This window comes from Rhinolophus sinicus, chromosome 8 (genome assembly GCF_057876585.1).
Source record: "Rhinolophus sinicus isolate RSI-liver-muscle chromosome 8, RSI-T2T, whole genome shotgun sequence".
Lineage (NCBI taxonomy): Eukaryota > Metazoa > Chordata > Mammalia > Chiroptera > Rhinolophidae > Rhinolophus > Rhinolophus sinicus.
The window spans coordinates 30,598,181-30,618,987 of NC_142508.1; the positions used below are offsets into that span (position 1 = coordinate 30,598,181).

The window sequence follows — 20,807 nt, forward strand, 5'->3', positions numbered from 1 at the left end:
ACCGCTTTCACTAACCTTATTCGACGCGTCTCGTTTGCAAGCGGAGTCCTTCACTGATTCCCCAGTAGTCAGGTCCCTGTTCGGGCGCCACTTGTCGGAGCCTGCCGACGAGACGAACGGTTCCTGAAGTGGGGAGTGAGGATTGAGAGAAAAAATTGGACAAGAGACAAAGATGGGATCGGGAGGGCGAGCAGTTCTGACTGGACTGCTGCGCCTGCTTGATTTTTCAGCATTCTTTTATACAGACAGAAACAAGAAGGTTACATAAAGCGGCTGAGGCAGCAAGTACAGATTAGTTATGTTTCTCCAAAGTTTGGCCCTGACTGTCTTTAGACCTTTTGAGATTGTCCCATTCCCAGAACAGCAGGTGTCTGTTTCTGTTTGTTCTTTATGCTTATCGGAGTTCCCCTCAGCCATCCTCCCAACCTCTGCTTGTAGTTACATTTTCTTAACCCTTGATGCTCCAGCTCCCCACACCACCACAAGGGGAAGAGCAGGCACGCAGGCACACAACCCTCACAACGAGGGTGCCTGGGGCTGCCACTCTCCGCCCGCGGGCGGGACCCTGGGCGGGGCTCGGAGCCCACCGGCACTCCGGAGACCCTGGCGGCCCGCCCCGGGGGCTTTGAGGGTGACTGCCAAAGCCCGGGCACTGCCTCCTTAGCGGAGCCCAGCCCCGGGCTCCACCACACACCGGTGGAGAAGCTGCCACCGCAACACAGCCTCAGTGCGTCCGTCCCAGTCCGTGTCCCAGCCTGTGCGTCCCCCCCACCCTCAACCTCCACCCCCTGTCCGTCTGGCTCTGCGACATGCCTGTTGGGCTGTGGCTCTCGCTCAGGAGCTCTCTCCCCGCGTGCCAGCCCCCTCTTTCTCTGTCTCTGTCCATGTCTCTCTGTACGTCTAGATACATACATGCACATATACGTGTATATTTCCATCTCGCTCCCTCCTCCTCCTCCTCCTCCTCCCCCCCCCCCGTTCTGTCTGTCGGTCCCTGTCCTGCGGGGACTCTAGTCCCTCTGCCCGCACAAGAACGCAGGATATGGCGAGGCCAAGAAGGAACACCAACGGAGCCATGGATAGGGGTCTCATAGCACCATTTCTCACGGGCGGCTGGCTCGGAGACACAGCAAGCCGGAGCCGCACGATCCCCAACCTGCCGGCCGCTTCTCTGCCAACCAACCGACCCACCAACCGACCGACACGCCAAGCCGGCCAACTGCAATCCGCGCCCCTCTGCAATTTGCAGTCCACCATCCGCGCTTCCTAGCTTGGCCACCGCAGCTGTACCGGTGGCCTATGGCCAACTGGCAACAGCTGACGGCCAAGCGGTCACAGCTGATGACCGTGCACCACCCGAGGCAGCACCCCTCCACGCGAGGCCCAGAGCCTGGAAACGGCTCTCTGGGACTCTGTCGCCACAGTCCCCACCTGTCTCTCTCCGCCTCTCTCTTGCTCCGTCTCTGGCCTTCTCTCATCCTCTCTCTCACCTCCCTGGGTCAGGAGAGGTGACGTGTAGCCAGTGAAGGGACCGGAGATCGGGCGGGACGCTGGTCGCTGAGGAGGGGCGAGGGCCCGGACGGAAGGCTGTGTGACGAAGGGTGACGGCAGACTGGAGCCGCTGCACCCTGGTGGCACGGGTGGCTCCCCGTGGCTTTGGGCCAGTCGGTGGGGCCGGCCAGTGCCAGGGCCAGGGCCGCGCGTGCCTAGGGCCGGAGGGGCCTGAGAGGACCCTGCGACCCCCTCGCTTGCCACGAGCGGGGGACCGCAGAGCAGCCAGGCGGGTCTGGGGTGGTGGGGCTGGGGGTGGGGGTGAGCGGGGTTGGGGGGGGCGGGGTGTAAGCCGTACGGGGCCCGGGGAGTCCCAGGATGCCAGGGCGCCGAGACTTCTGTCACCGTCAGGGAAGTGACAGAGGCCCGTGGAGCCACGGGTGGCGCGGAGGGGCCTCGCTGCGGGCCAAGAGTAGCCCGCCGCCCACGCCGGCGGCGTCCGGGGGAGGCGGGGAGCAGGCGGGAGGCGCGGCGCCGGCGGAGCCGGCCCGCGAGGAGATGCTCGCCACCCGAGCGGCCCAGCAGCACGGCGCACGCTCACGAGGCAGGCCGGGAGCAGGCTCTTGGGGCGCCGGCAGCCGGGTCCCAGCGTCTACGGCCATACCACCCTGAACGCGCCCGATCTCGTCTGATCTCGGAAGCTAAGCAGGGTCGGGCCTGGTTAGTACTTGGATGGGAGACCGCCTGGGAATACCGGGTGCTGTAGGCTTTTGCTCGCCTCTCCTTTTGCGCCGCCGCCCCGGCGTGGCTCCCTCCGAACCCCTGGCGCCCCTTGCCCCTCTTCTGCCGCCCAGCCAGCCGAAGGTACCCCTGGCCAGCGGCGGGTCAGCCGCCCGGCACTACAAGCTCGCAGCCCGGGCCGCACGCCAGGCCCGTCGGCCCCGGCTCCCCCCCACACCCTCTTCTCAGTCCTCTTCGCTCCCGCAGGCCGACAGCCCGCAGCCCTTCGCCGAGCCGCGGTCGCCGCCGTCGCCGCCGCTGCCATCGCCGCGCTCCCTCCCGCTCCCCGCCCCCGCCGCCCCCAAAGCCCAAGCCCAGGGCTGCCTGCCGGCGCAGGCCTCCACCAGGCTTTCTCCATCCCAGGACGTGCCGGTCCTTTGCACCTCGGCCCGAGCCCAGGGGACGACCATCCCTGTGCCTGCACCTGGGCCCCGAGACACAGGATAGGCGTGTCCTCCGGCAAACGGGATGCCCACCCGCCCCGCCCCACCGGGGGCCTCTGTCTCTGCTGGCAGGCACCTCGCCCCACACCCCCGCGCGCGCGCGCGCGCGCGCGCCCCCTCCCGTCTCCCACAAGAGCCAGGAGCCCTCGGTTCCCGCCGGCCGCAGTGGCCCCGACACACAGGGGAAAAAGAGCCGGGACAAACCAGGGGACGGAGAGAGCAGCACCCCAACACCCCGCACGCCCTCGGGCTCCAGGAGAGACCACCATGTCGGAGCCTGCCGACGAGACGAACGGTTCCTGAAGTGGGGAGTGAGGATTGAGAAGAAAATAGACAAGAGACAAAGATGGGATCGGGAGGGCGAGCAGTTCTGACTAGACTGCTGCGCCTGCTTGATTTTTCAGCATTCTTTTATACAGACAGAAACAGGAAGGTTACATAAAGCGGCTGAGGCAGCAAGTACAGATTAGTTATGTTTTTCCAAAGTTTGGCCCTGACTGTCTTTAGACCTTTTGAGATTGTCCCATTCCCAGAACAGCAGGTGTCTGTTTCTGTTTGTTCTTTATGCTTATCGGAGTTCCCCTCAGCCATCCTCCCAACCTCTGCTTGTAGTTACATTTTCTTAACGCTTGATGCTCCAGCTCCCCGCAATTCCCCCTTTTTTATTTTTTGAGATCGTGCCTGGCTTAGGTGGTCAGTACAGACATTCTCACTTACCCGTCATTGGATATCCTTCATCAAAGCGATCGACTCCTGTCTTAGGTTGTAAGACATCCACTGATCATTACCCGTCATTGGCTACCGATCTCCTTCGGGGTTAGACAGGGGCAGTGGCTTTTGGTTTATTAGCCATGTGGAGCCTTATTTTGTGAATTTCTCCATAAATATCTGTGACTATCCCCATCACAGCTTCTGTGATGCAGGGGAGGAAACATAGTATCAGGAGGATCACAACAGGCGGAATTACAAGGGGAGGGGGGCATAATTTGAAGCATTGAAGAGTATGATGGCAATACATTGTGAAAACTAGAGACAAGTTTGTTGAGAGTATCAGCTATATCGGTGTTTAAAGGAGAGGTCTCTTGCAGTGTCAAGACCTCTTTATGAAACTGGATAAGATCAAGAGTAACATTTTTTTCTTACACGGTCTGTGAGACTCGTACCTCATAGCAGAAAAATGTTTATTCCAATCACCCTTTGTCTGTTAACAGCCGAAGCATAAAGTCCCATGATGTCTTACCTTCTCAGGGTCAAGTCACCCATATTGTAACAGTTCTGTTGAGATAAGTGGAGAGAACTGATCTTCATTGCCCTCATGACTTCTCTCACAATCAGGTGAGAGAGGAAAGCCAGAGACAGCAATGGCTTTTGCCAGGCAGGGGGAAGGGGAGGAAAGGCTCCTTTTTGGATCTTCTAAGGCAGCTCATTGGGGGTCCCCACTCGGTTCCGCCCGGCTTAGGTTGTATCTCCCGTGAGATATCTTACCCGTCTTTGGCTGCAAACCATCTTTGGGGGACCAGACAGAGAGACATAAGGTGTAAACACAAGAATGGAACAGTAGGGGGCGTGGATGGGTATCTACAGATGTCTTCTCTTCTGTGGGCTGTCGCTCATGGTATGGTTTAACACCGACCAGGAATTCACAAAGGTTTTTCTTCCGGACCTGGAGAAATACAAGCAAAGCCTCTTCCCCGTGTTATCTCGCGGGGAGAAGTAGGATCAGCTTCCCCACGTAATATTTTAAACAAAGGTTGTAATTCACCGGTTGTCAACCGCAACTGAGGTCTAATCCAGTTAATGCCTCCCAGTAGCTTTTGGAAATCATTTAACGTTTTTAAACAATCTCGCCGGATTTGTATTTTTTTGAGGCACAATGGCCTGAGGCATTAAACAATATCCCAGATAAGAGTAAGGAGGCACTTGCTGAATTTTTTCTGGGGCTATAACTAGCCCATAATTGTGGAGCTTTTCTTGTAAATGAGCAAAAGCAGCAAGCAACTTTGGTTCACAAGAGTGGGCAAGAAGTATGTCATCCGTGTAGTGGATGATGTAAATATCTGGAAATGTCCTTCGGGTAGGTTTTATTGCAGCTGATACAAGTTTTTGACATAATGTAGGGCTACTAGCCATTCCCTGAGGTAGCACTAGCCAATGATAGCTCTTAAAAGGTTCTTGTAAATTAACGGAAGGAACACTGAAAGCAAATCCAGGGCAGTCATCAGGATTTAAAGGTATAGTATAAAAACAATCTTTGAAGTCCAAAACAATTTTACATGTGTGTTTTGGTGTGGCTGCAGGACAGGGCAAGCCTGTCTGTAAGGCTCCCCTTCATTTCATGGTTTTATTAACTTTTTCTAAATCTTGTCATAATCTCTATCTACCAGATTTTTTTTTTTTTTTTTTTTTTTTTTTTTTAATAACAAAAATGGGAGAATTCCCGGGAGAATTGGAGGGGGCAATGTGTCCCTTTTTAAGTTGCCCCTGTACTAGCAGCTTGGCGGCTTGAATCTTTTTCGGTTGATAGGGGCCTCGGGCAGTGGATCTAGCCCTGCAACTACACTTGGAGGAGAGCTTCATTGTAACCCAGGCTTCTATTCTGATTGAGATTCTAATAAAGGCCCAGTCTGTTGAGCCTGGACTAATTGCATTTGAACAGAGAGGGAAGTGAGTGCAGCTTGTAATCTTTGCACCTCTGCTTCCCAGGGGGATCCAGTTTGGGTTGATCATTCTCAGAGTATCTGATTCCCTCGTGTTTAGGATCGATCACATCCCTAACCAAATTCCATAAGGAAAAAGTATCTACTGGTACTTCAGAGGGTCCACGAGCATCATAATATCCCTGTAAACGCTCTCTCACCTTTTCCCAAGTTTCTAAGTTTAAAGTCCCTTCTTCGGGGAACCAGGGACATATTTGTACTACAAATTCTAAAAATCGAAGCAACTGTGCTTCACTGGTTTTAACTCCTCTAGCTTTTAGCATGCTCCTTAACATGTGAGTAAACAGCCTTTTACTGTTACCCTGTCCCATTTTATTTTACTCCCGACTATGGTATCTCACCGCTTTCACTAACCTTATTCGACGCGTCTCGTTTGCAAGCGGAGTCCTTCACTGATTCCCCAGTAGTCAGGTCCCTGTTCGGGCGCCACTTGTCGGAGCCTGCCGACGAGACGAACGGTTCCTGAAGTGGGGAGTGAGGATTGAGAGAAAAAATTGGACAAGAGACAAAGATGGGATCGGGAGGGCGAGCAGTTCTGACTGGACTGCTGCGCCTGCTTGATTTTTCAGCATTCTTTTATACAGACAGAAACAAGAAGGTTACATAAAGCGGCTGAGGCAGCAAGTACAGATTAGTTATGTTTCTCCAAAGTTTGGCCCTGACTGTCTTTAGACCTTTTGAGATTGTCCCATTCCCAGAACAGCAGGTGTCTGTTTCTGTTTGTTCTTTATGCTTATCGGAGTTCCCCTCAGCCATCCTCCCAACCTCTGCTTGTAGTTACATTTTCTTAACCCTTGATGCTCCAGCTCCCCACACCACCACAAGGGGAAGAGCAGGCACGCAGGCACACAACCCTCACAACGAGGGTGCCTGGGGCTGCCACTCTCCGCCCGCGGGCGGGACCCTGGGCGGGGCTCGGAGCCCACCGGCACTCCGGAGACCCTGGCGGCCCGCCCCGGGGGCTTTGAGGGTGACTGCCAAAGCCCGGGCACTGCCTCCTTAGCGGAGCCCAGCCCCGGGCTCCACCACACACCGGTGGAGAAGCTGCCACCGCAACACAGCCTCAGTGCGTCCGTCCCAGTCCGTGTCCCAGCCTGTGCGTCCCCCCCACCCTCAACCTCCACCCCCTGTCCGTCTGGCTCTGCGACATGCCTGTTGGGCTGTGGCTCTCGCTCAGGAGCTCTCTCCCCGCGTGCCAGCCCCCTCTTTCTCTGTCTCTGTCCATGTCTCTCTGTACGTCTAGATACATACATGCACATATACGTGTATATTTCCATCTCGCTCCCTCCTCCTCCTCCTCCTCCTCCCCCCCCCCCGTTCTGTCTGTCGGTCCCTGTCCTGCGGGGACTCTAGTCCCTCTGCCCGCACAAGAACGCAGGATATGGCGAGGCCAAGAAGGAACACCAACGGAGCCATGGATAGGGGTCTCATAGCACCATTTCTCACGGGCGGCTGGCTCGGAGACACAGCAAGCCGGAGCCGCACGATCCCCAACCTGCCGGCCGCTTCTCTGCCAACCAACCGACCCACCAACCGACCGACACGCCAAGCCGGCCAACTGCAATCCGCGCCCCTCTGCAATTTGCAGTCCACCATCCGCGCTTCCTAGCTTGGCCACCGCAGCTGTACCGGTGGCCTATGGCCAACTGGCAACAGCTGACGGCCAAGCGGTCACAGCTGATGACCGTGCACCACCCGAGGCAGCACCCCTCCACGCGAGGCCCAGAGCCTGGAAACGGCTCTCTGGGACTCTGTCGCCACAGTCCCCGCCTGTCTCTCTCCGCCTCTCTCTTGCTCCGTCTCTGGCCTTCTCTCATCCTCTCTCTCACCTCCCTGGGTCAGGAGAGGTGACGTGTAGCCAGTGAAGGGACCGGAGATCGGGCGGGACGCTGGTCGCTGAGGAGGGGCGAGGGCCCGGACGGAAGGCTGTGTGACGAAGGGTGACGGCAGACTGGAGCCGCTGCACCCTGGTGGCACGGGTGGCTCCCCGTGGCTTTGGGCCAGTCGGTGGGGCCGGCCAGTGCCAGGGCCAGGGCCGCGCGTGCCTAGGGCCGGAGGGGCCTGAGAGGACCCTGCGACCCCCTCGCTTGCCACGAGCGGGGGACCGCAGAGCAGCCAGGCGGGTCTGGGGTGGTGGGGCTGGGGGTGGGGGTGAGCGGGGTTGGGGGGGGCGGGGTGTAAGCCGTACGGGGCCCGGGGAGTCCCAGGATGCCAGGGCGCCGAGACTTCTGTCACCGTCAGGGAAGTGACAGAGGCCCGTGGAGCCACGGGTGGCGCGGAGGGGCCTCGCTGCGGGCCAAGAGTAGCCCGCCGCCCACGCCGGCGGCGTCCGGGGGAGGCGGGGAGCAGGCGGGAGGCGCGGCGCCGGCGGAGCCGGCCCGCGAGGAGATGCTCGCCACCCGAGCGGCCCAGCAGCACGGCGCACGCTCACGAGGCAGGCCGGGAGCAGGCTCTTGGGGCGCCGGCAGCCGGGTCCCAGCGTCTACGGCCATACCACCCTGAACGCGCCCGATCTCGTCTGATCTCGGAAGCTAAGCAGGGTCGGGCCTGGTTAGTACTTGGATGGGAGACCGCCTGGGAATACCGGGTGCTGTAGGCTTTTGCTCGCCTCTCCTTTTGCGCCGCCGCCCCGGCGTGGCTCCCTCCGAACCCCTGGCGCCCCTTGCCCCTCTTCTGCCGCCCAGCCAGCCGAAGGTACCCCTGGCCAGCGGCGGGTCAGCCGCCCGGCACTACAAGCTCGCAGCCCGGGCCGCACGCCAGGCCCGTCGGCCCCGGCTCCCCCCCACACCCTCTTCTCAGTCCTCTTCGCTCCCGCAGGCCGACAGCCCGCAGCCCTTCGCCGAGCCGCGGTCGCCGCCGTCGCCGCCGCTGCCATCGCCGCGCTCCCTCCCGCTCCCCGCCCCCGCCGCCCCCAAAGCCCAAGCCCAGGGCTGCCTGCCGGCGCAGGCCTCCACCAGGCTTTCTCCATCCCAGGACGTGCCGGTCCTTTGCACCTCGGCCCGAGCCCAGGGGACGACCATCCCTGTGCCTGCACCTGGGCCCCGAGACACAGGATAGGCGTGTCCTCCGGCAAACGGGATGCCCACCCGCCCCGCCCCACCGGGGGCCTCTGTCTCTGCTGGCAGGCACCTCGCCCCACACCCCCGCGCGCGCGCGCGCGCGCGCGCCCCCTCCCGTCTCCCACAAGAGCCAGGAGCCCTCGGTTCCCGCCGGCCGCAGTGGCCCCGACACACAGGGGAAAAAGAGCCGGGACAAACCAGGGGACGGAGAGAGCAGCACCCCAACACCCCGCACGCCCTCGGGCTCCAGGAGAGACCACCATGTCGGAGCCTGCCGACGAGACGAACGGTTCCTGAAGTGGGGAGTGAGGATTGAGAAGAAAATAGACAAGAGACAAAGATGGGATCGGGAGGGCGAGCAGTTCTGACTAGACTGCTGCGCCTGCTTGATTTTTCAGCATTCTTTTATACAGACAGAAACAGGAAGGTTACATAAAGCGGCTGAGGCAGCAAGTACAGATTAGTTATGTTTTTCCAAAGTTTGGCCCTGACTGTCTTTAGACCTTTTGAGATTGTCCCATTCCCAGAACAGCAGGTGTCTGTTTCTGTTTGTTCTTTATGCTTATCGGAGTTCCCCTCAGCCATCCTCCCAACCTCTGCTTGTAGTTACATTTTCTTAACGCTTGATGCTCCAGCTCCCCGCAATTCCCCCTTTTTTATTTTTTGAGATCGTGCCTGGCTTAGGTGGTCAGTACAGACATTCTCACTTACCCGTCATTGGATATCCTTCATCAAAGCGATCGACTCCTGTCTTAGGTTGTAAGACATCCACTGATCATTACCCGTCATTGGCTACCGATCTCCTTCGGGGTTAGACAGGGGCAGTGGCTTTTGGTTTATTAGCCATGTGGAGCCTTATTTTGTGAATTTCTCCATAAATATCTGTGACTATCCCCATCACAGCTTCTGTGATGCAGGGGAGGAAACATAGTATCAGGAGGATCACAACAGGCGGAATTACAAGGGGAGGGGGGCATAATTTGAAGCATTGAAGAGTATGATGGCAATACATTGTGAAAACTAGAGACAAGTTTGTTGAGAGTATCAGCTATATCGGTGTTTAAAGGAGAGGTCTCTTGCAGTGTCAAGACCTCTTTATGAAACTGGATAAGATCAAGAGTAACATTTTTTTCTTACACGGTCTGTGAGACTCGTACCTCATAGCAGAAAAATGTTTATTCCAATCACCCTTTGTCTGTTAACAGCCGAAGCATAAAGTCCCATGATGTCTTACCTTCTCAGGGTCAAGTCACCCATATTGTAACAGTTCTGTTGAGATAAGTGGAGAGAACTGATCTTCATTGCCCTCATGACTTCTCTCACAATCAGGTGAGAGAGGAAAGCCAGAGACAGCAATGGCTTTTGCCAGGCAGGGGGAAGGGGAGGAAAGGCTCCTTTTTGGATCTTCTAAGGCAGCTCATTGGGGGTCCCCACTCGGTTCCGCCCGGCTTAGGTTGTATCTCCCGTGAGATATCTTACCCGTCTTTGGCTGCAAACCATCTTTGGGGGACCAGACAGAGAGACATAAGGTGTAAACACAAGAATGGAACAGTAGGGGGCGTGGATGGGTATCTACAGATGTCTTCTCTTCTGTGGGCTGTCGCTCATGGTATGGTTTAACACCGACCAGGAATTCACAAAGGTTTTTCTTCCGGACCTGGAGAAATACAAGCAAAGCCTCTTCCCCGTGTTATCTCGCGGGGAGAAGTAGGATCAGCTTCCCCACGTAATATTTTAAACAAAGGTTGTAATTCACCGGTTGTCAACCGCAACTGAGGTCTAATCCAGTTAATGCCTCCCAGTAGCTTTTGGAAATCATTTAACGTTTTTAAACAATCTCGCCGGATTTGTATTTTTTTGAGGCACAATGGCCTGAGGCATTAAACAATATCCCAGATAAGAGTAAGGAGGCACTTGCTGAATTTTTTCTGGGGCTATAACTAGCCCATAATTGTGGAGCTTTTCTTGTAAATGAGCAAAAGCAGCAAGCAACTTTGGTTCACAAGAGTGGGCAAGAAGTATGTCATCCGTGTAGTGGATGATGTAAATATCTGGAAATGTCCTTCGGGTAGGTTTTATTGCAGCTGATACAAGTTTTTGACATAATGTAGGGCTACTAGCCATTCCCTGAGGTAGCACTAGCCAATGATAGCTCTTAAAAGGTTCTTGTAAATTAACGGAAGGAACACTGAAAGCAAATCCAGGGCAGTCATCAGGATTTAAAGGTATAGTATAAAAACAATCTTTGAAGTCCAAAACAATTTTACATGTGTGTTTTGGTGTGGCTGCAGGACAGGGCAAGCCTGTCTGTAAGGCTCCCCTTCATTTCATGGTTTTATTAACTTTTTCTAAATCTTGTCATAATCTCTATCTACCAGATTTTTTTTTTTTTTTTTTTTTTTTTTTTTTTTTTTTTAATAACAAAAATGGGAGAATTCCCGGGAGAATTGGAGGGGGCAATGTGTCCCTTTTTAAGTTGCCCCTGTACTAGCAGCTTGGCGGCTTGAATCTTTTTCGGTTGATAGGGGCCTCGGGCAGTGGATCTAGCCCTGCAACTACACTTGGAGGAGAGCTTCATTGTAACCCAGGCTTCTATTCTGATTGAGATTCTAATAAAGGCCCAGTCTGTTGAGCCTGGACTAATTGCATTTGAACAGAGAGGGAAGTGAGTGCAGCTTGTAATCTTTGCACCTCTGCTTCCCAGGGGGATCCAGTTTGGGTTGATCATTCTCAGAGTATCTGATTCCCTCGTGTCTAGGATCGATCACATCCCTAACCAAATTCCATAAGGAAAAAGTATCTACTGGTACTTCAGAGGGTCCACGAGCATCATAATATCCCTGTAAACGCTCTCTCACCTTTTCCCAAGTTTCTAAGTTTAAAGTCCCTTCTTCGGGGAACCAGGGACATATTTGTACTACAAATTCTAAAAATCGAAGCAACTGTGCTTCACTGGTTTTAACTCCTCTAGCTTTTAGCATGCTCCTTAACATGTGAGTAAACAGCCTTTTACTGTTACCCTGTCCCATTTTATTTTACTCCCGACTATGGTATCTCACCGCTTTCACTAACCTTATTCGACGCGTCTCGTTTGCAAGCGGAGTCCTTCACTGATTCCCCAGTAGTCAGGTCCCTGTTCGGGCGCCACTTGTCGGAGCCTGCCGACGAGACGAACGGTTCCTGAAGTGGGGAGTGAGGATTGAGAGAAAAAATTGGACAAGAGACAAAGATGGGATCGGGAGGGCGAGCAGTTCTGACTGGACTGCTGCGCCTGCTTGATTTTTCAGCATTCTTTTATACAGACAGAAACAAGAAGGTTACATAAAGCGGCTGAGGCAGCAAGTACAGATTAGTTATGTTTCTCCAAAGTTTGGCCCTGACTGTCTTTAGACCTTTTGAGATTGTCCCATTCCCAGAACAGCAGGTGTCTGTTTCTGTTTGTTCTTTATGCTTATCGGAGTTCCCCTCAGCCATCCTCCCAACCTCTGCTTGTAGTTACATTTTCTTAACCCTTGATGCTCCAGCTCCCCACACCACCACAAGGGGAAGAGCAGGCACGCAGGCACACAACCCTCACAACGAGGGTGCCTGGGGCTGCCACTCTCCGCCCGCGGGCGGGACCCTGGGCGGGGCTCGGAGCCCACCGGCACTCCGGAGACCCTGGCGGCCCGCCCCGGGGGCTTTGAGGGTGACTGCCAAAGCCCGGGCACTGCCTCCTTAGCGGAGCCCAGCCCCGGGCTCCACCACACACCGGTGGAGAAGCTGCCACCGCAACACAGCCTCAGTGCGTCCGTCCCAGTCCGTGTCCCAGCCTGTGCGTCCCCCCCACCCTCAACCTCCACCCCCTGTCCGTCTGGCTCTGCGACATGCCTGTTGGGCTGTGGCTCTCGCTCAGGAGCTCTCTCCCCGCGTGCCAGCCCCCTCTTTCTCTGTCTCTGTCCATGTCTCTCTGTACGTCTAGATACATACATGCACATATACGTGTATATTTCCATCTCGCTCCCTCCTCCTCCTCCTCCTCCTCCCCCCCCCCCGTTCTGTCTGTCGGTCCCTGTCCTGCGGGGACTCTAGTCCCTCTGCCCGCACAAGAACGCAGGATATGGCGAGGCCAAGAAGGAACACCAACGGAGCCATGGATAGGGGTCTCATAGCACCATTTCTCACGGGCGGCTGGCTCGGAGACACAGCAAGCCGGAGCCGCACGATCCCCAACCTGCCGGCCGCTTCTCTGCCAACCAACCGACCCACCAACCGACCGACACGCCAAGCCGGCCAACTGCAATCCGCGCCCCTCTGCAATTTGCAGTCCACCATCCGCGCTTCCTAGCTTGGCCACCGCAGCTGTACCGGTGGCCTATGGCCAACTGGCAACAGCTGACGGCCAAGCGGTCACAGCTGATGACCGTGCACCACCCGAGGCAGCACCCCTCCACGCGAGGCCCAGAGCCTGGAAACGGCTCTCTGGGACTCTGTCGCCACAGTCCCCACCTGTCTCTCTCCGCCTCTCTCTTGCTCCGTCTCTGGCCTTCTCTCATCCTCTCTCTCACCTCCCTGGGTCAGGAGAGGTGACGTGTAGCCAGTGAAGGGACCGGAGATCGGGCGGGACGCTGGTCGCTGAGGAGGGGCGAGGGCCCGGACGGAAGGCTGTGTGACGAAGGGTGACGGCAGACTGGAGCCGCTGCACCCTGGTGGCACGGGTGGCTCCCCGTGGCTTTGGGCCAGTCGGTGGGGCCGGCCAGTGCCAGGGCCAGGGCCGCGCGTGCCTAGGGCCGGAGGGGCCTGAGAGGACCCTGCGACCCCCTCGCTTGCCACGAGCGGGGGACCGCAGAGCAGCCAGGCGGGTCTGGGGTGGTGGGGCTGGGGGTGGGGGTGAGCGGGGTTGGGGGGGGCGGGGTGTAAGCCGTACGGGGCCCGGGGAGTCCCAGGATGCCAGGGCGCCGAGACTTCTGTCACCGTCAGGGAAGTGACAGAGGCCCGTGGAGCCACGGGTGGCGCGGAGGGGCCTCGCTGCGGGCCAAGAGTAGCCCGCCGCCCACGCCGGCGGCGTCCGGGGGAGGCGGGGAGCAGGCGGGAGGCGCGGCGCCGGCGGAGCCGGCCCGCGAGGAGATGCTCGCCACCCGAGCGGCCCAGCAGCACGGCGCACGCTCACGAGGCAGGCCGGGAGCAGGCTCTTGGGGCGCCGGCAGCCGGGTCCCAGCGTCTACGGCCATACCACCCTGAACGCGCCCGATCTCGTCTGATCTCGGAAGCTAAGCAGGGTCGGGCCTGGTTAGTACTTGGATGGGAGACCGCCTGGGAATACCGGGTGCTGTAGGCTTTTGCTCGCCTCTCCTTTTGCGCCGCCGCCCCGGCGTGGCTCCCTCCGAACCCCTGGCGCCCCTTGCCCCTCTTCTGCCGCCCAGCCAGCCGAAGGTACCCCTGGCCAGCGGCGGGTCAGCCGCCCGGCACTACAAGCTCGCAGCCCGGGCCGCACGCCAGGCCCGTCGGCCCCGGCTCCCCCCCACACCCTCTTCTCAGTCCTCTTCGCTCCCGCAGGCCGACAGCCCGCAGCCCTTCGCCGAGCCGCGGTCGCCGCCGTCGCCGCCGCTGCCATCGCCGCGCTCCCTCCCGCTCCCCGCCCCCGCCGCCCCCAAAGCCCAAGCCCAGGGCTGCCTGCCGGCGCAGGCCTCCACCAGGCTTTCTCCATCCCAGGACGTGCCGGTCCTTTGCACCTCGGCCCGAGCCCAGGGGACGACCATCCCTGTGCCTGCACCTGGGCCCCGAGACACAGGATAGGCGTGTCCTCCGGCAAACGGGATGCCCACCCGCCCCGCCCCACCGGGGGCCTCTGTCTCTGCTGGCAGGCACCTCGCCCCACACCCCCGCGCGCGCGCGCGCGCGCGCGCCCCCTCCCGTCTCCCACAAGAGCCAGGAGCCCTCGGTTCCCGCCGGCCGCAGTGGCCCCGACACACAGGGGAAAAAGAGCCGGGACAAACCAGGGGACGGAGAGAGCAGCACCCCAACACCCCGCACGCCCTCGGGCTCCAGGAGAGACCACCATGTCGGAGCCTGCCGACGAGACGAACGGTTCCTGAAGTGGGGAGTGAGGATTGAGAAGAAAATAGACAAGAGACAAAGATGGGATCGGGAGGGCGAGCAGTTCTGACTAGACTGCTGCGCCTGCTTGATTTTTCAGCATTCTTTTATACAGACAGAAACAGGAAGGTTACATAAAGCGGCTGAGGCAGCAAGTACAGATTAGTTATGTTTTTCCAAAGTTTGGCCCTGACTGTCTTTAGACCTTTTGAGATTGTCCCATTCCCAGAACAGCAGGTGTCTGTTTCTGTTTGTTCTTTATGCTTATCGGAGTTCCCCTCAGCCATCCTCCCAACCTCTGCTTGTAGTTACATTTTCTTAACGCTTGATGCTCCAGCTCCCCGCAATTCCCCCTTTTTTATTTTTTGAGATCGTGCCTGGCTTAGGTGGTCAGTACAGACATTCTCACTTACCCGTCATTGGATATCCTTCATCAAAGCGATCGACTCCTGTCTTAGGTTGTAAGACATCCACTGATCATTACCCGTCATTGGCTACCGATCTCCTTCGGGGTTAGACAGGGGCAGTGGCTTTTGGTTTATTAGCCATGTGGAGCCTTATTTTGTGAATTTCTCCATAAATATCTGTGACTATCCCCATCACAGCTTCTGTGATGCAGGGGAGGAAACATAGTATCAGGAGGATCACAACAGGCGGAATTACAAGGGGAGGGGGGCATAATTTGAAGCATTGAAGAGTATGATGGCAATACATTGTGAAAACTAGAGACAAGTTTGTTGAGAGTATCAGCTATATCGGTGTTTAAAGGAGAGGTCTCTTGCAGTGTCAAGACCTCTTTATGAAACTGGATAAGATCAAGAGTAACATTTTTTTCTTACACGGTCTGTGAGACTCGTACCTCATAGCAGAAAAATGTTTATTCCAATCACCCTTTGTCTGTTAACAGCCGAAGCATAAAGTCCCATGATGTCTTACCTTCTCAGGGTCAAGTCACCCATATTGTAACAGTTCTGTTGAGATAAGTGGAGAGAACTGATCTTCATTGCCCTCATGACTTCTCTCACAATCAGGTGAGAGAGGAAAGCCAGAGACAGCAATGGCTTTTGCCAGGCAGGGGGAAGGGGAGGAAAGGCTCCTTTTTGGATCTTCTAAGGCAGCTCATTGGGGGTCCCCACTCGGTTCCGCCCGGCTTAGGTTGTATCTCCCGTGAGATATCTTACCCGTCTTTGGCTGCAAACCATCTTTGGGGGACCAGACAGAGAGACATAAGGTGTAAACACAAGAATGGAACAGTAGGGGGCGTGGATGGGTATCTACAGATGTCTTCTCTTCTGTGGGCTGTCGCTCATGGTATGGTTTAACACCGACCAGGAATTCACAAAGGTTTTTCTTCCGGACCTGGAGAAATACAAGCAAAGCCTCTTCCCCGTGTTATCTCGCGGGGAGAAGTAGGATCAGCTTCCCCACGTAATATTTTAAACAAAGGTTGTAATTCACCGGTTGTCAACCGCAACTGAGGTCTAATCCAGTTAATGCCTCCCAGTAGCTTTTGGAAATCATTTAACGTTTTTAAACAATCTCGCCGGATTTGTATTTTTTTGAGGCACAATGGCCTGAGGCATTAAACAATATCCCAGATAAGAGTAAGGAGGCACTTGCTGAATTTTTTCTGGGGCTATAACTAGCCCATAATTGTGGAGCTTTTCTTGTAAATGAGCAAAAGCAGCAAGCAACTTTGGTTCACAAGAGTGGGCAAGAAGTATGTCATCCGTGTAGTGGATGATGTAAATATCTGGAAATGTCCTTCGGGTAGGTTTTATTGCAGCTGATACAAGTTTTTGACATAATGTAGGGCTACTAGCCATTCCCTGAGGTAGCACTAGCCAATGATAGCTCTTAAAAGGTTCTTGTAAATTAACGGAAGGAACACTGAAAGCAAATCCAGGGCAGTCATCAGGATTTAAAGGTATAGTATAAAAACAATCTTTGAAGTCCAAAACAATTTTACATGTGTGTTTTGGTGTGGCTGCAGGACAGGGCAAGCCTGTCTGTAAGGCTCCCCTTCGTTTCATGGTTTTATTAACTTTTTCTAAATCTTGTCATAATCTCTATCTACCAGATTTTTTTTTTTTTTTTTTTTTTTTTTTTTTTTTTTAATAACAAAAATGGGAGAATTCCCGGGAGAATTGGAGGGGGCAATGTGTCCCTTTTTAAGTTGCCCCTGTACTAGCAGCTTGGCGGCTTGAATCTTTTTCGGTTGATAGGGGCCTCGGGCAGTGGATCTAGCCCTGCAACTACACTTGGAGGAGAGCTTCATTGTAACCCAGGCTTCTATTCTGATTGAGATTCTAATAAAGGCCCAGTCTGTTGAGCCTGGACTAATTGCATTTGAACAGAGAGGGAAGTGAGTGCAGCTTGTAATCTTTGCACCTCTGCTTCCCAGGGGGATCCAGTTTGGGTTGATCATTCTCAGAGTATCTGATTCCCTCGTGTCTAGGATCGATCACATCCCTAACCAAATTCCATAAGGAAAAAGTATCTACTGGTACTTCAGAGGGTCCACGAGCATCATAATATCCCTGTAAACGCTCTCTCACCTTTTCCCAAGTTTCTAAGTTTAAAGTCCCTTCTTCGGGGAACCAGGGACATATTTGTACTACAAATTCTAAAAATCGAAGCAACTGTGCTTCACTGGTTTTAACTCCTCTAGCTTTTAGCATGCTCCTTAACATGTGAGTAAACAGCCTTTTACTGTTACCCTGTCCCATTTTATTTTACTCCCGACTATGGTATCTCACCGCTTTCACTAACCTTATTCGACGCGTCTCGTTTGCAAGCGGAGTCCTTCACTGATTCCCCAGTAGTCAGGTCCCTGTTCGGGCGCCACTTGTCGGAGCCTGCCGACGAGACGAACGGTTCCTGAAGTGGGGAGTGAGGATTGAGAGAAAAAATTGGACAAGAGACAAAGATGGGATCGGGAGGGCGAGCAGTTCTGACTGGACTGCTGCGCCTGCTTGATTTTTCAGCATTCTTTTATACAGACAGAAACAAGAAGGTTACATAAAGCGGCTGAGGCAGCAAGTACAGATTAGTTATGTTTCTCCAAAGTTTGGCCCTGACTGTCTTTAGACCTTTTGAGATTGTCCCATTCCCAGAACAGCAGGTGTCTGTTTCTGTTTGTTCTTTATGCTTATCGGAGTTCCCCTCAGCCATCCTCCCAACCTCTGCTTGTAGTTACATTTTCTTAACCCTTGATGCTCCAGCTCCCCACACCACCACAAGGGGAAGAGCAGGCACGCAGGCACACAACCCTCACAACGAGGGTGCCTGGGGCTGCCACTCTCCGCCCGCGGGCGGGACCCTGGGCGGGGCTCGGAGCCCACTGGCACTCCGGAGACCCTGGCGGCCCGCCCCGGGGGCTTTGAGGGTGACTGCCAAAGCCCGGGCACTGCCTCCTTAGCGGAGCCCAGCCCCGGGCTCCACCACACACCGGTGGAGAAGCTGCCACCGCAACACAGCCTCAGTGCGTCCGTCCCAGTCCGTGTCCCAGCCTGTGCGTCCCCCCCACCCTCAACCTCCACCCCCTGTCCGTCTGGCTCTGCGACATGCCTGTTGGGCTGTGGCTCTCGCTCAGGAGCTCTCTCCCCGCGTGCCAGCCCCCTCTTTCTCTGTCTCTGTCCATGTCTCTCTGTACGTCTAGATACATACATGCACATATACGTGTATATTTCCATCTCGCTCCCTCCTCCTCCTCCTCCTCCTCCCCCCCCCCCGTTCTGTCTGTCGGTCCCTGTCCTGCGGGGACTCTAGTCCCTCTGCCCGCACAAGAACGCAGGATATGGCGAGGCCAAGAAGGAACACCAACGGAGCCATGGATAGGGGTCTCATAGCACCATTTCTCACGGGCGGCTGGCTCGGAGACACAGCAAGCCGGAGCCGCACGATCCCCAACCTGCCGGCCGCTTCTCTGCCAACCAACCGACCCACCAACCGACCGACACGCCAAGCCGGCCAACTGCAATCCGCGCCCCTCTGCAATTTGCAGTCCACCATCCGCGCTTCCTAGCTTGGCCACCGCAGCTGTACCGGTGGCCTATGGCCAACTGGCAACAGCTGACGGCCAAGCGGTCACAGCTGATGACCGTGCACCACCCGAGGCAGCACCCCTCCACGCGAGGCCCAGAGCCTGGAAACGGCTCTCTGGGACTCTGTCGCCACAGTCCCCGCCTGTCTCTCTCCGCCTCTCTCTTGCTCCGTCTCTGGCCTTCTCTCATCCTCTCTCTCACCTCCCTGGGTCAGGAGAGGTGACGTGTAGCCAGTGAAGGGACCGGAGATCGGGCGGGACGCTGGTCGCTGAGGAGGGGCGAGGGCCCGGACGGAAGGCTGTGTGACGAAGGGTGACGGCAGACTGGAGCCGCTGCACCCTGGTGGCACGGGTGGCTCCCCGTGGCTTTGGGCCAGTCGGTGGGGCCGGCCAGTGCCAGGGCCAGGGCCGCGCGTGCCTAGGGCCGGAGGGGCCTGAGAGGACCCTGCGACCCCCTCGCTTGCCACGAGCGGGGGACCGCAGAGCAGCCAGGCGGGTCTGGGGTGGTGGGGCTGGGGGTGGGGGTGAGCGGGGTTGGGGGGGGCGGGGTGTAAGCCGTACGGGGCCCGGGGAGTCCCAGGATGCCAGGGCGCCGAGACTTCTGTCACCGTCAGGGAAGTGACAGAGGCCCGTGGAGCCACGGGTGGCGCGGAGGGGCCTCGCTGCGGGCCAAGAGTAGCCCGCCGCCCACGCCGGCGGCGTCCGGGGGAGGCGGGGAGCAGGCGGGAGGCGCGGCGCCGGCGGAGCCGGCCCGCGAGGAGATGCTCGCCACCCGAGCGGCCCAGCAGCACGGCGCACGCTCACGAGGCAGGCCGGGAGCAGGCTCTTGGGGCGCCGGCAGCCGGGTCCCAGCGTCTACGGCCATACCACCCTGAACGCGCCCGATCTCGTCTGATCTCGGAAGCTAAGCAGGGTCGGGCCTGGTTAGTACTTGGATGGGAGACCGCCTGGGAATACCGGGTGCTGTAGGCTTTTGCTCGCCTCTCCTTTTGCGCCGCCGCCCCGGCGTGGCTCCCTCCGAACCCCTGGCGCCCCTTGCCCCTCTTCTGCCGCCCAGCCAGCCGAAGGTACCCCTGGCCAGCGGCGGGTCAGCCGCCCGGCACTACAAGCTCGCAGCCCGGGCCGCACGCCAGGCCCGTCGGCCCCGGCTCCCCCCCACACCCTCTTCTCAGTCCTCTTCGCTCCCGCAGGCCGACAGCCCGCAGCCCTTCGCCGAGCCGCGGTCGCCGCCGTCGCCGCCGCTGCCATCGCCGCGCTCCCTCCCGCTCCCCGCCCCCGCCGCCCCCAAAGCCCAAGCCCAGGGCTGCCTGCCGGCGCAGGCCTCCACCAGGCTTTCTCCATCCCAGGACGTGCCGGTCCTTTGCACCTCGGCCCGAGCCCAGGGGACGACCATCCCTGTGCCTGCACCTGGGCCCCGAGACACAGGATAGGCGTGTCCTCCGGCAAACGGGATGCCCACCCGCCCCGCCCCACCGGGGGCCTCTGTCTCTGCTGGCAGGCACCTCGCCCCACACCCCCGCGCGCGCGCGCGCGCGCGCGCCCCCTCCCGTCTCCCACAAGAGCCAGGAGCCCTCGGTTCCCGCCGGCCGCAGTGGCCCCGACACACAGGGGAAAAAGAGCCGGGACAAACCAGGGGACGGAGAGAGCAGCACCCCAACACCCCGCACGCCCTCGGGCTCCAGGAGAGACCACCATGTCGGAGCCTGCCGACGAGACGAACGGTTCCTGAAGTGGGGAGTGAGGATTGAGAAGAAAATAGACAAGAGACAAAGATGGGATCGGGAGGGCGAGCAGTTCTGACTAGACTGCTGCGCCTGCTTGATTTTTCAGCATTCTTTTATACAGACAGAAACAGGAAGGTTACATAAAGCGGCTGAGGCAGCAAGTACAGATTAGTTATGTTTTTCCAAAGTTTGGCCCTGACTGTCTTTAGACCTTTTGAGATTGTCCCATTCCCAGAACAGCAGGTGTCTGTTTCTGTTTGTTCTTTATGCTTATCGGAGTTCCCCTCAGCCATCCTCCCAACCTCTGCTTGTAGTTACATTTTCTTAACGCTTGATGCTCCAGCTCCCCGCAATTCCCCCTTTTTTATTTTTTGAGATCGTGCCTGGCTTAGGTGGTCAGTACAGACATTCTCACTTACCCGTCATTGGATATCCTTCATCAAAGCGATCGACTCCTGTCTTAGGTTGTAAGA

At 57.1% G+C, this 20,807-nt stretch overlaps 4 non-coding genes across 4 annotated transcripts; all 4 read left to right on the plus strand.

Moving 5' to 3' along the window:
- The first annotated feature begins 2,141 nt into the window (after positions 1 to 2,141).
- On the plus strand, positions 2,142 to 2,260 carry LOC148757433 (5S ribosomal RNA). Its single transcript, XR_016022262.1, has one exon. It is a non-coding gene; the product is annotated as a 5S ribosomal RNA (ribosomal RNA).
- A 5,651-nt stretch (positions 2,261 to 7,911) lies between these two features.
- Positions 7,912 to 8,030, plus strand: LOC148757434 (5S ribosomal RNA). Its single transcript, XR_016022263.1, has one exon. It is a non-coding gene; the product is annotated as a 5S ribosomal RNA (ribosomal RNA).
- Positions 8,031 to 13,688: 5,658 nt separating this feature from the next.
- On the plus strand, positions 13,689 to 13,807 carry LOC148757435 (5S ribosomal RNA). The gene has a single exon (XR_016022264.1). It is a non-coding gene; the product is annotated as a 5S ribosomal RNA (ribosomal RNA).
- Positions 13,808 to 19,463: 5,656 nt separating this feature from the next.
- Positions 19,464 to 19,582, plus strand: LOC148757436 (5S ribosomal RNA). Its single transcript, XR_016022265.1, has one exon. It is a non-coding gene; the product is annotated as a 5S ribosomal RNA (ribosomal RNA).
- The last annotated feature ends 1,225 nt before the right edge of the window (positions 19,583 to 20,807 follow it).